This window comes from Salvelinus namaycush, chromosome 1 (genome assembly GCF_016432855.1).
Source record: "Salvelinus namaycush isolate Seneca chromosome 1, SaNama_1.0, whole genome shotgun sequence".
Taxonomy (NCBI): Eukaryota; Metazoa; Chordata; class Actinopteri; order Salmoniformes; family Salmonidae; genus Salvelinus; species Salvelinus namaycush.
In genome coordinates this window covers 39,011,683-39,024,214 of record NC_052307.1, presented here as the reverse complement: position 1 = coordinate 39,024,214, position 12,532 = coordinate 39,011,683, and the positions used below count along the sequence as shown (strand labels likewise).

Here is a 12,532-nt window from a genome sequence, read left to right as displayed (position 1 = left end):
CACACAAAAACAAGTTTGGTATTTATAATTAACGAATATTGGTTATGTTTAGGTCAAAAATGTCAAACAGTGTTTCCAGCATACAGTGTTCAGCTGCGCACCCTCAAGACTTGAGATCCTCAGTCTACAAGATAATGGAACAGCAGGATAGGGGCAACAGCTCGAGTCACAACAAAATAAATTATAACATTGCGGATAAAGTTCGGAATGACACATTTCACGTGTAGAACATCTAAAGACCTGTATCACTACACTGAGAGCTTTGTAGTTTCTAACAGGATGTATTTGGGTGTTTTTGGAGCCTTGGTTCATGTTATTTCAGGACCCTCATACTACACAACGATGAGGTGGTGATTTTTGTTTCTCAAAAACAAGTGAAATCATTAAAACGGTGGCTGGACCCTTCTATAACATCCCATTTACATAAAAAATAAAGATTTGCTTGTTGAAAAGAAAACTTTCATTTAAGACCAAAATGCCAATTTTTCTTTCATGACTTTTTACGATAAAGCCAATTTTGACTTTGCAGCTGGCTCATCTAGCATTAAAATTCATTACAATAAACGTCAACCTGTGAGCCAGGTCCCCTTCACGTTGAAAACAGACCCGGACAGTGTTTTTTTTTGTTTACACAAAGTAAAAAACATAACTGCAGCCAGATACAATAGAGAATGCAATAGAACGCCTGTGGTCATGTAAAAAAAATGTTTTTTTTAAATACTGTAATTGTAAAAACAACCCCACAACAAACGGTGAACATGAGTTGTATCTAAAGATTCAGATCGCATATCATATATCACTGCATGTCAATGTTTACAAGCTTCCTATGCCTACAGGGCACCATTTTGATGGCACTGGTAGTACAAATTATGCACTGACAAACCACTTATTAATCTTATGCAATGATCCTATCATCCCACTGCCACAACTTCCTATCTGTGTTTAATGTTCCACATTAGAGGTAAAGTGGCATAGAGTATCAATAGCTCAAAATATGTTCAAAATGTTTCTTTGTAAACAACAACAAGGTCAGGGTCAACAGAACAGATGCACTACAGCTTGAGTCCAGTCTAGTGCTGGCAGGAGTTCACTTCTTTGGCCTAACACTGTGTTGGGGTCCAGGGCCTCATGGCTAGAGCCGGGATGGGTGGAATAACTAAGACATATATGCACTCAGTAAGAAGTAATGCCATATTCATGAGAAGAACATAACAGTGAGGGAAGCCATGTAGTGCCATATTCAAGAAAATAACAGAAAGTGGTATGATAATAGGTTGGAGGCAGCATGGAACCTTTAACAGTGGCAGATTATGTAAGGGATAAAAGCCAACTTTCTGTACATTACCTTAGAAACAATGGACAACGCAGTGGGATGAGGTGGAGCCGGGTCCCTTGCCCGAGTACACATTCACCGGTAGAAATGACATGTTTTCATTGATTTTTGAATTTTTTAAAGTAAATTCAAACTTTTCCATCCTCCCACCAAACCTGATTGATAGTCCATTGCCAAAGACGTGACCCAGTTGTTCATTCTTTCTGTTCTACATCTATGGGCGCAACCCAGTGGTTCGTTATTTTTAATTTGGTTGCCATGCTGTCAGGCAACGTTCTTATCCATTGCTAGCTGGCTAGCCAACTATGGCTTACAAAGTCAAGTCAACCTCTGCAGCCAGAATAACAGCAAAGTAGCTGCATTTGCTTTTATTTAAGCTGTTTTCTAGTGACATTAATTTGGATGCATCTATAACAATGAGCTGATGATGCACAAATTTGCCTGGCATAGAAAGATTTTCCTTCTCGTCAGGACACTGTTCATTACGAGATCACATTGTATATCAAACCCAATATGAAAACACACACAAAATGTTAAAAAAAAACACAAACATGCTGTGTAGCTACGGTAACAGATATCCCAGCTGTTAAATCAGAGACTGATGAAGATAGACTATTACCTGATAATAAGACTGGTGGTGTTCTGTGAGGAACCAACCACACAGCTAAATTCACACTTAAGTCAAAGGACCAAATTCATTCTCCATTGGTCCAGACCTCAATCATAGGGTTCTTTTGTACCTACTGTACTTACCCACTGTACTCACCAAATACTGGTCCCCAAAAGGAGCAGCAGTGTCAGCTAGAGTTATATGAGTGAATATGATAATTTTACATTCCTTGTTCTGCCACCATTTCCAATATCAGTGAGCCACACTGGCAGAATCTGTATTTGTGTGTCCAGGCTGATAATTGGCTGTTTCACCTTTGGTTTCTGTCATTTCTGTGAGAAACTTACAAGGACCATCCATTTTTGTTTTGTTTTATCACTTTCAGTTATAACCCTGAGCTTGCCAGTAGCAGAACCAAGGAACCGACTAGAACCAAGGAACCGATTAGATAGACAAGCAAACAGTCGCCAAATGTTTTCCCTTTCCACTAAGTCCAGGTGCCATGAAGCAGCAGGAAAACATTTGATATTTTTGCTCCATTTCCTTTCCCACTCACTGCCACTAGCTAAGCCTACCTTTCTTAATCTAAAGCCACATGCACGTAATTCATTCCACCATGCATTCCCATCCAAGTCAATTTTGCCTTACCCCCCCCCCCCCTTTTCTTTCAAATTACATTTCAAAGAGTCCTTGGAGACAGCAGTGGCCTGAGAGTTGGTCGATCACATTTTCTTATTAATATAGTGGCGCCGTAGATGCCTTCTGATTACAGCATGAATAATAAATAGGCCACTGCTGAGTCTCCCTCCAGTGGGTTAAGCCCTACTGTTTAATTCACGGTCAATCCAACAGTATTAGGGAAACTGCTTCTCCACAGCGGCAAATGGAACACGACATTGTTGTTCCAGGCTTAATAAACAACTAGTCAAGTCCTGTAACTGTAGGGAAGGATATTCTCAGAGAATCAGTCAGGGCTCATGAGAATAGTCCTGTGGCGTTTTACATGCTGTTTCGGTTTGACATAGATTTGAGAAAGTAAACTGTGTTCCTTAATAGCGGTTTCAGATTGTGTGTTGAATGTCATTACATTCACAAATTAATTGGTCGCTATATCTTTATGGTTCTGGTTCTAATAGTTGCTTGAGTGCCTGTGTGCCATTCTTAAACTAGTCCATTTTCCATTTAGTCTGACAAATCACATAACAAGATCTGTATTCACGTGGAGTTCCATAAAAGCATAAATAAACAAAAGGGAATAAATTTAAGCTTGATTTTCCACACTTCAATCCACTGCAGATGAAAAAACAACAAATACAAAACAAGTGTCTGGGAGTGGTCCCTAAGCGACGGCTTCACTGGCTCAACATGCAGTTCTTCATTAACTAACAATTACACGGAGATCTGAGGGCTTCTGAACATGCAGCTAATCTTTATTTATGTCTGATTAACATAATATTAATGGAATATACATTACCAGTCAAAAGTTTGGACACACCTACTCATTCAAGGGTTTTTCATTATTTTTACTATTTTCTACATTGTAGAATAATAGTGAAGAAATCAAAACTATGAAATAACAAATATGGAACCAAAAGAAAGTGTTAAACAAATCTAAATATATTTGAGATTATTCAAAGTAGCCATCCTTTGCCTTGTTGACAGCTTTCTCTCAACCAGTGTCACCTGGAATGCTTTTCCAACAGTCTTGAAGGAGTTCACACATATGTTGAGCACTTGTTGGCTGCTTTTCCTTCACTCTGCGGTCCAACTCTTCCCAAACCATCTCAATTGGGTTGAGGTCGGGTGATTGTGGAGGTCATGTCATCTGATGCAGCATTCCATCACTCTCCTTCTTGTTCATATAGCCCTTACACAGCCTGGAGGTGTGTTGATTCATTGTTCTATTGAAAAACAAATGCTAGTCCCACTAAGCGCAAAACCAGATGGGATGGCGTATCGCTGCAGAATTATTGGTAGCCATGCTGATTAAGTGTGCCTTGAATTCTAAATAAATCACTGACAGTGTCACGAGCAAAGCACCCGCACAGCTTGTCCTCCATTCTTCACGGTGGGAACCACACATGCGGAGATCATCCGTTCACCTACTCTGCGTCTCACAAAGACACGGAGTTTGGAACCAAAAATTTCAAATTTGGACTCATCAGACCAAAGGACAGATTTCCACCGGTCTAATGTCCATTGCTCGTGTTTCTTGGCCCAAGCAAATCTCTTCTTCTTGGTGTCCGTTAGTGGTTGTTTCTTTACAGCAATTCAACCATGAAGGCCTGATTTACATAGTCTCCTCTGAACTGTTGATGTTGTGATGTGTCTGTTACTTGAACTCTGAAGCATTTATTTGGGTTGCAGTTTCTGAGGCTGGTAAATGCTAATGAATTTATCCTCTGCAGCAGACGTAACTCTGGGGCTTCCTTTCCTGTGGCGGTCCTCATGAAAGCCAGTTTCATCGTAGCGCTTGTTGATTTTTGCCACTACACTTGAAGAAACTTTCAAAGTTTTTGACATTTTCCAGATTGACTGACTGTTACGAACCCCTTTGGCCCTGCAGTCTAGGGGGGATGGAAACGAGACCCGTAACATATCTTATGCAAATCATAACAGTGAAAAGGAACAGTGGGAACTAAAAACAACAGACAACCTAAAATCTACCGTCAAACACTGAGCTGGACCCAAGGAAAGAAATAATAAATATCCAAAAAACCCTAAGCTAGTCTTACCTGCTTCAATAACCGCTAGCTAACTAACCAATAAAATACTGTGGGTGGTCCACCCAGTTCTAACTAGGGTATGTAGACAATGTTTTCCTACGGGTAACGTATGCCCATGGGAGACTTGGCTTGGTATCCCCTTTTCCCACCAACAAACAAACAGTCATACACCACAACAATACATACTCACAGGATAATGGACAAATGTGACATGTAGGCACAAAAACAAAAGAGAGATAGCTCAATCCAAAGAGAGATAGAGAGTTTGGGTAAACAACTGACTCGGGATGTGGAAAGGGGATGTGATTGGGTAAGGGAAAAGGAGCAGGTGTGTCTTCAGTGGCGACTGATGAGTGACCCCTGTGACTAGGGCAGAAGGAAAGAAAACAAATACACATACAGGATACTTGTATCCGTAATACTGACCTTCATGTCTTAAAGTCATGATGGACTGTCCTTTTTCTTTGCTTATTTGAGCTGTTCTTGCTGTTCTTGGACTTGGTATTTTATCAAATAAGGTTATCTTCTGTATACCACCCCTACCATGGCACAACACAACTGATTGACTCAAAAGCATTAATTCCACAAATTGACTTTTAACAAGGCACACCTGTTATTGAAATTATTATTGACTACCTCATGGAGCTGGTTGAGAGAATGCCAAGAGTGTGACAAAACTGTCATCAAGACAAAGGGTGGCTACTTTGAGGAATCTCAAATATAAAAGATATTTGATTTGTTTAACACTTATTTTGGTTACTACTTGATTCCATGTGTTATTTCATAATTGTGATGTCTTCACTATTATTCTACAATGTAGAAAATAGTAAAAAATAAAGAAAACCCCTTGAATGAGTAGGTGTGTCAAAACGTTTGACTGGTACTGTATATGTGGCATACATAAATAATGCATAATCTTTCTAATTATGTGAAGGGCATCCTTTTGGTTCAGGCAGAGAAAGGTATGTGCTGCTATTTTTCCTCCAGTATTTTCAAGGAAGTATGTCTCCTGCTACAGGTTACAAGGGGTATATTCTCAACTCGCATCACCCCGTGTGACTCAACAACAGGCCATAATAACAAATGCTATACTGATAGGCAAGATAATCATATCTAAACTTTGTGACTGTGCAGTATTTAAATAACTGACAATTACATGTCTCTTTGTCATAGTAAATGATGCATTTAATTTAAAGAGATTCTCTGATACTTTTTAGTCAGTAGTTCTGAAAGTAGCACTCACAATCCAAAAGTGGTCCCACATCATTGCTCTCTCTCTTGCTCCCTCCCTCTCTGAGGTGTCCACTGAGCCATTGGGCCCACCCTGCAACCTCATTGCTAGCTGTCACTCAAATGCGAGGGGCTGAAGCTCATTGGCTAAAATTCTAATTGCTAGGGGCTGGCCCACGTGGGGAGAAATATAGGGAAAAAGGCACGGCACAGCTTTAAGAAAACAGTCGCTTCCCAAAGTGGGAGGTTTAAAAATACTTTCTTAGTCACCAAGTACCGGAGCATGTCTTTTACTACACCAGCTTAACCCTCCAATGTTGTTACTGTATTCTTTACGGACACATCTATTGCGCAGGAGATAGTTGAGTTAAAAGCTTTTCATATAATATAAATAAATATAACATACTCAATAATTGACTTTTGAATTGATCCATCACACAAAAATGATGTCAACGTGTAACCTATTAATATTTGACATGTATTATTATACCTGAAACTTTAACAAATACTGTACATAATAAATAAATACTAATTGTATTATTATAAGTATTGAAGACATTCAAAACAGCTTTAAAAAGACCCAAGACGTATCAAAACAAAGTCAACAAAGTTTACATTAGCTCTGAAAGTTTTTCCTTCACCTTGTCTTCAATGCTCGCAAAGTATTTCATTTGTGCGAGAAGTGCTTTGGCAGCTTGAAGCTCTCCTGTTGAAAAGAAAAATACTGTATGTGGAGCAAAAAGAAAGTTGAACCATGTGACTCACAAGCACATCTGAAAGCATCTGAATTAACACCATAAGACTGAAGTGAGTAGGAGGGAGAGAAACCTAACACTTTAGTGGCTGAGGGCAACATACCTTTGTGCAGCGATGCATCTATTTGTTCAGTCAAGTCTTTCAATTTCTCTGCAAGTAAATGGGGAGAAAACAGTTGAAATACATTTTGCATTGAAATGCATTATGGTACAATTTCCAAAAATCACATCCGTGAGCTTATCAAAGCCATTACTGGAAAAAATAAACAATACACTTATTAATTTAGTTGAACTCACTTCCTGCAGATTCAAATCAACATATTCATGAAGTGAAATTAGTAGGCTGAGTAAAATTATTATTTTAACCCACACCTTTCATAGAGGCACCTATCTTGTCTGTTTCTTCTTTGCTCTGTGCCTCATCCAGTGCTTCGTTATCTCCATCAACTCCATAAGAAACATAGGATTGGCCCCATTATCCGTCCCCTCCTCTATGTGCATGATCTTCAGCTCCAGCTGAAATAGAAGCAGGAAGTCACTTACAATGACTGATTCAACCTTTCCGTTTTATGACATGGAAGGGAAGACAACATTCCACCGGTTGTCACAGATAGCAGGCAGTCACATAAAAAGACAGGATTCAAACTGTTCATTTTCCGACATTGAAGGGAACAACACTCCACGACTGTCTGGGATGCTACAAAAACAACCAATTAAAAGTCTAGACGAACTGATGGAGGCTTTGTGCTGCTGATTGCTATTTAGGGGGTCAAGGCTGGGTAAATGTAAAATACGTTGTGACAAATATTGCTGTTAAAATGGTTAGGCTACATATATACTATTTGATTAAATTGGTTTTAGAAAAGGGACTTAAGTGAAATGGTGAAAAACATTCATTCAAAATGGGTCTATTTTAGGGCTCTCCAACCCTGTTCCTGGAGAGCTACCGTTCTGCAGGTTTTCCATCCAACCCCAGTTATTAGAATCAGGTGCGCTAGATTAGGAGGGTTGGAGAGTAAATAGACAGTAGCTCTCCAGGAATAGGGTTGGAGAGCCCAGGGGACTCATTTATCAACCTTGCATATGCACAAATGTGTGCATAAACCACGCGTGGGATAATTTCCATGCAAAGTGCACATATGAACGTTTGCTTGACAGTGTGCGTAAATTTATGCACAGCCATGAGCATGCGTAAGCACAGTGCCAAGTGGTAGAATAATCTGAAATAGCCGAATCCACTAATTTGAAGGGGTGTCCACACACTTTTGTATGTAGGTAGATAGATAAAGTTGAAGTCGGAAGTTTACACCTTAGCCAAATACATTTAAAATCAGTTTTTCACAATTCCTGACATTTAATCCTAGTAAAAATTCCCTGTCTTAGGTCAGTTAGGATCACCACTTTATTTTAAGAATGTGAAATGTCAGAATAATGGTAGAGAGAATGATTTATTTCAGCTTTTATTTCTTTCATCACATTCCCAGTGAGTCAGAAGTTTACATACACTCAATTAGTATTTGGTAGCATTGCCTTTAAATTGTTTGTTTAACTTGGGTCAAACATTTCAGGTAGCCTTCCACAAGCTTCCCACAATAAGTTGGGTAAATTTTGGCCCATTCCTCCTGACAGAGCTGGTGTAACTGAGTCTGGTTTTTAGGCCTCCTTGCTCATACATGCTTTTTCAGTTCTGCCCACAATATATTCTATAGGATTGAGGTCAGGGCTTTGTGATGGCCACTCCAATACCTTGACATTGTTGTCCTTAAGCCATTTTGCCACAACTGTGGAAGTATGCTTGGGGTCATTGTCCATTTGGAAGACCCATTTGCGACCAAGCTTTAACTTCCTGACTGATGTCTTGAGATGTTGCTTCAATATATCCACATAATTTTCCTCCCTCATGATGCCATCAATTTTGTGAAGTGCACCAGTCCTTCCTGCAGCAAAGCACCCCCACAACATAATGCTGCCACCCCCATGCTTCACGGTTGGGATGGTGTTCTTCGGCTTGCAAGCTTCCCCCTTTTTCCTCTAAACATAACGATGGTCATTATGGCCAAACAGTTTCATCAGACCAGAGGACATTTCTCCAAGAAGTACGATCTTTGTCCCCATGTGCAGTTGCAAAGCGTAGTCTGGCTTTTTTATGGCGGTTTTGGAGCAGTGGCTTCTTCCTTGCTGAGCGGCCTGTCAGGTTATGTCGATTAGAGGTCGACCGATTAATCTGAATGGCCGATTAATTAGGGCCGATTTCAAGTTTTCATAACAATCGGAAATCTGTATTTTTGGACACCGATTTGGCTTTTTTTTTTTTTTTTTTTTACACATTTATTTAACTAGGCAAGTCAGTTAAGAACACCTTATTTTCAATGACGGCCTAGGAACGGCCTTGTTCAGGGGCAGAACGACAGATTTTTACCTTGTCACCTCGGGGATTCAACTTAGTGTATGTAAACTTTTAACCCACTGGATTTGTGATATAATTCACTGTAAGTGAAATAATCTGTTTGTAAACAATTGTTGAAAAAATTACTTGTGTCATGCACAAAGTAGATGTCCTAACCGACTTGCCAAAACTAGTTTGTTAACAAGAAATTTGTGGAGTGGTTGAAAAACGAGTATTAATGACTCCAACCTAAGTGTATGTAAACTTCTGACTTCAACTGTATGAATTGCACCCCCCACTCTTTAACATGTCTCCTCCCCTTCATCTACACTGTTTTAAGTGGATTTAACAAGTGACATCAATAAGGGATAATAGCCCTCACCTGGATTCACCTGGTCAGTCTATGTCATGGAACGAGCAGGTGTTCATAATGTTTTGTACACTCAGTTTATATTCTTTTATCAGATCAAATTTTAATCATCACATTCTTCATTAATAACAGGTGCAGAATACAGTGAAATGCTTACAATAATGCAGAGAGAGAGAGAAAATAGAGATATTTGAAAAGTAATAACATGTAATAATAAAAGTTATAAATACACGAGTAATGCTAACTTGGCTAATATATACACGGGGTACCAGTACTGAGCCATTGTGCAAGGGTACGAGGTAATTGAGGTAGATATGTACATATAACTAGAAATAAAGTGACTAGGCAACAGGATAGATAATAAACAGAAGCAGCAGCTTATGTGAAGAGTCAAAACATTTTAGTGCGAAAGGTTCAATGCAGATAGTCCGGGAAGCTATTTAGTTAAATAGTTAACCAAATAGCTACCCAGACTAACTATTTAGCAGTGTTAGGGCTTGGGGGTAGAAGCTGTTCTGGGTTCTGTTGTTTCCAGACTTGGTGCATCGGTACTTCTTGCCGTGCGGTAACAGATAGAACAGTCTATGACTTGGGCAGCTGGAGTATTTGAACATTTTTAGGGCCTTCCTCTGACACTGCCTGGTATAGAAGTCCTGGATGGCAGGGAGCTCATTCTCAGTGATGTACTGCACCATACGCACTCCTCTCTATCATGCCTTGCGGTCGGGTGCCAAGCAGTTGCCGTACCAAGCGGTGATGCAGCCAGTCAAGATGCTCTCAATTGTGCAGCTGTATAACTTTTTGAGGATCTGAGGGCCCATGCCAAATCTTTTCAGCCTCACTACAGTCCCGTCGGTGTGAATAGGGGCGTGCTTGGCCCTCCGTTTCCTGTAGTACACAATCAGCTCCTTTTTCTTTCTGACGTTGAGGGAGAAGTTGTTGTCCTGGCACCACATTGCCAGGTCTCTGACCACCTCCCTATAGGCTGTCTCATCGTTATCGGTGATCAGGCCTACTACCGTCATGTCGTCACGAAACTTAACGATGGTGTTGGAGTCGTGCACGGCCATTCAGTTGTGGGTGAACATGGAGTACAGGAGGGCACTAAGCACAAACACCTGAGGGGCCCCTGTGTTGAGGATCAGCGTGGCAGATGTGTTGTTATTCAATCATTTCATCCAAACTGCTAGCACGCATCAACGAGCGTCTGCGTAGCCAGGCACTAAAATAGAACTTGGTTTTAGGTGATTGAAAGATGAACGAGGGCCACACTCCAGTCCATCTGGTGGTGGTAATGCACTTTAGAGCTAGCTAAATGTCCATGAATGTTTCATGTGTGTTTCGAGCTGTCCCCAAATTAATATAGCTGGTTCTGGTATTTTAACCTGCATGTCATGAACGCATCTGGTGTGGCTAGACAAAATCAACACGCAGAAGCACGGAGCCGGTTTGGTCAGCATGTAAGCGTGAGAACACAACAGTTCACCTGACAAGACTGAATCCAAACATTACACTGTTGAATTTATGTGCATTTTACATTGACTGTACTTTTCACAGCATTTGTTGAAAAAGAAAGCTGAAAAATACTCTGGATACATTCAGTAACATAATAATAATACAACATGTGGGGTAGGTGCAACATAAGACCAAACAATTACAAGGGTTTGAGTAAGAGGACTAACTGTTGTCTCCAAGGCCACACACCTCTCCAAAGTGTGCACAGTTCCAAAGCAATTTCAATGCACTTTGATGACCCAAGAGAAGAGCCTTCAGCTATTAGTTGCCTTTGTTTAGCTCTCCTAGCTGTGCAATTAAGGAACTAAAGCAAGGACATGTTTTGTTTTGAACACAGCCCTGCATCCCCACCATCACACAATTACTGTTGTTGTTTACGCAAGTCAAAAACGGTCCATTATAAATTGTAATCTGGGTCAGTTGGACATCATTTGGAAGCGTATTCTATTGCCAACATGACAAGCTAAGCTATAAAATAAAATCTTACAGTGTTAGGCTTTCACAAGGCACTTCAGAGAAACAGATGGTAATTTTGGTGTGCATAGAAAAAAGTTTTTCCGCAGCTAATTTTCTTCATAATACGACAAACAGGCCAATTCTGTTCAGGACAACCCAAGGTTTGACGCCATGTCATCATTGAACCTGTACATCAAACATAGCTATAATAAATGTTGATAACGTAAATAGCATGAGTTTAATCATATGGAAATGTTAAGTGCATATTTGGACTCACAGGTGTGTGGTTTTCTTGTATGACATCAAAGCGGTATATATTATAATCCTCGACATCTCATGTTTCAGAACATATCGAGTCCTCTTGATTTACACCATCTCCCTCACTCAGACAACAAAACATTTGCAAAAGTATCCCAATTAGCAGGAGGAATGGGAGCATCTTCCTTTTGAGGGTGGTCCTCACATGTGGGTCGTTCCATTTGAATTTGATTACTTTATGATCGCACCCCTTTGGATCTGAATGAAACCTATACATATTTGCCCATGGTAGAAGTGGTCAGAATGTGACTTTTTGGACCTGAATGCCAAAACATTCAGGAGATAGAGGTGCTCAACGTTGCATTCTCCACAATACTGTGAGACAAGTCTTCATCACTGGAAAATATTTACTGCTATTGTCAGAGATGTTGAGGAGTGAGCTGAGGTAGAGTGGGGACTTGCCTATGAGGGACTTGTAAATAAAGGGCCAGTTGACCAGGGTGTTAATGTCACAGTGATGAGTGTTGAAGGGGGCACTGGTAACGAAGCGGATGCACAGCAAATTCTCCAGTGTTAAATTTATATTGAGAGTGTTAAATTTAAACCAAATCAAAAGTAGTGGGTCTGATTGAAAAGTGCTGAGGCAAATGCTAGCTCGCCACACGCTTGCTGGCGACCCTGCTGTGCTGATCTTTGTAACGTGGATGGAAATTGCCCCACAATTCTACAAATGAAGAAACATATCGTATATGTACGATCTACTATCTCAAGTTAGCATCTCGAAATGTTGATTTCTGTATATCGAAATATCAACTAGTATCTCCAAACATCAAGACAGTATTGAATAAAAAAACATATATAAAGAATAGTGGTGGAAATGGGCTTCCACACTA

General features: G+C 40.1%; 1 long non-coding RNA gene across 1 annotated transcript; it reads right to left on the bottom strand.

Moving 5' to 3' along the window:
* Positions 1-5,583: 5,583 nt before the first annotated feature.
* On the bottom strand, positions 5,584-7,164 carry LOC120055260. Its single transcript, XR_005477685.1, has 3 exons — positions 7,027-7,164; positions 6,758-6,805; positions 5,584-6,605 (listed from the first exon to the last, which is right to left on the bottom strand). It is a non-coding gene; the product is annotated as an uncharacterized LOC120055260 (long non-coding RNA).
* Positions 7,165-12,532: the final 5,368 nt, after the last annotated feature.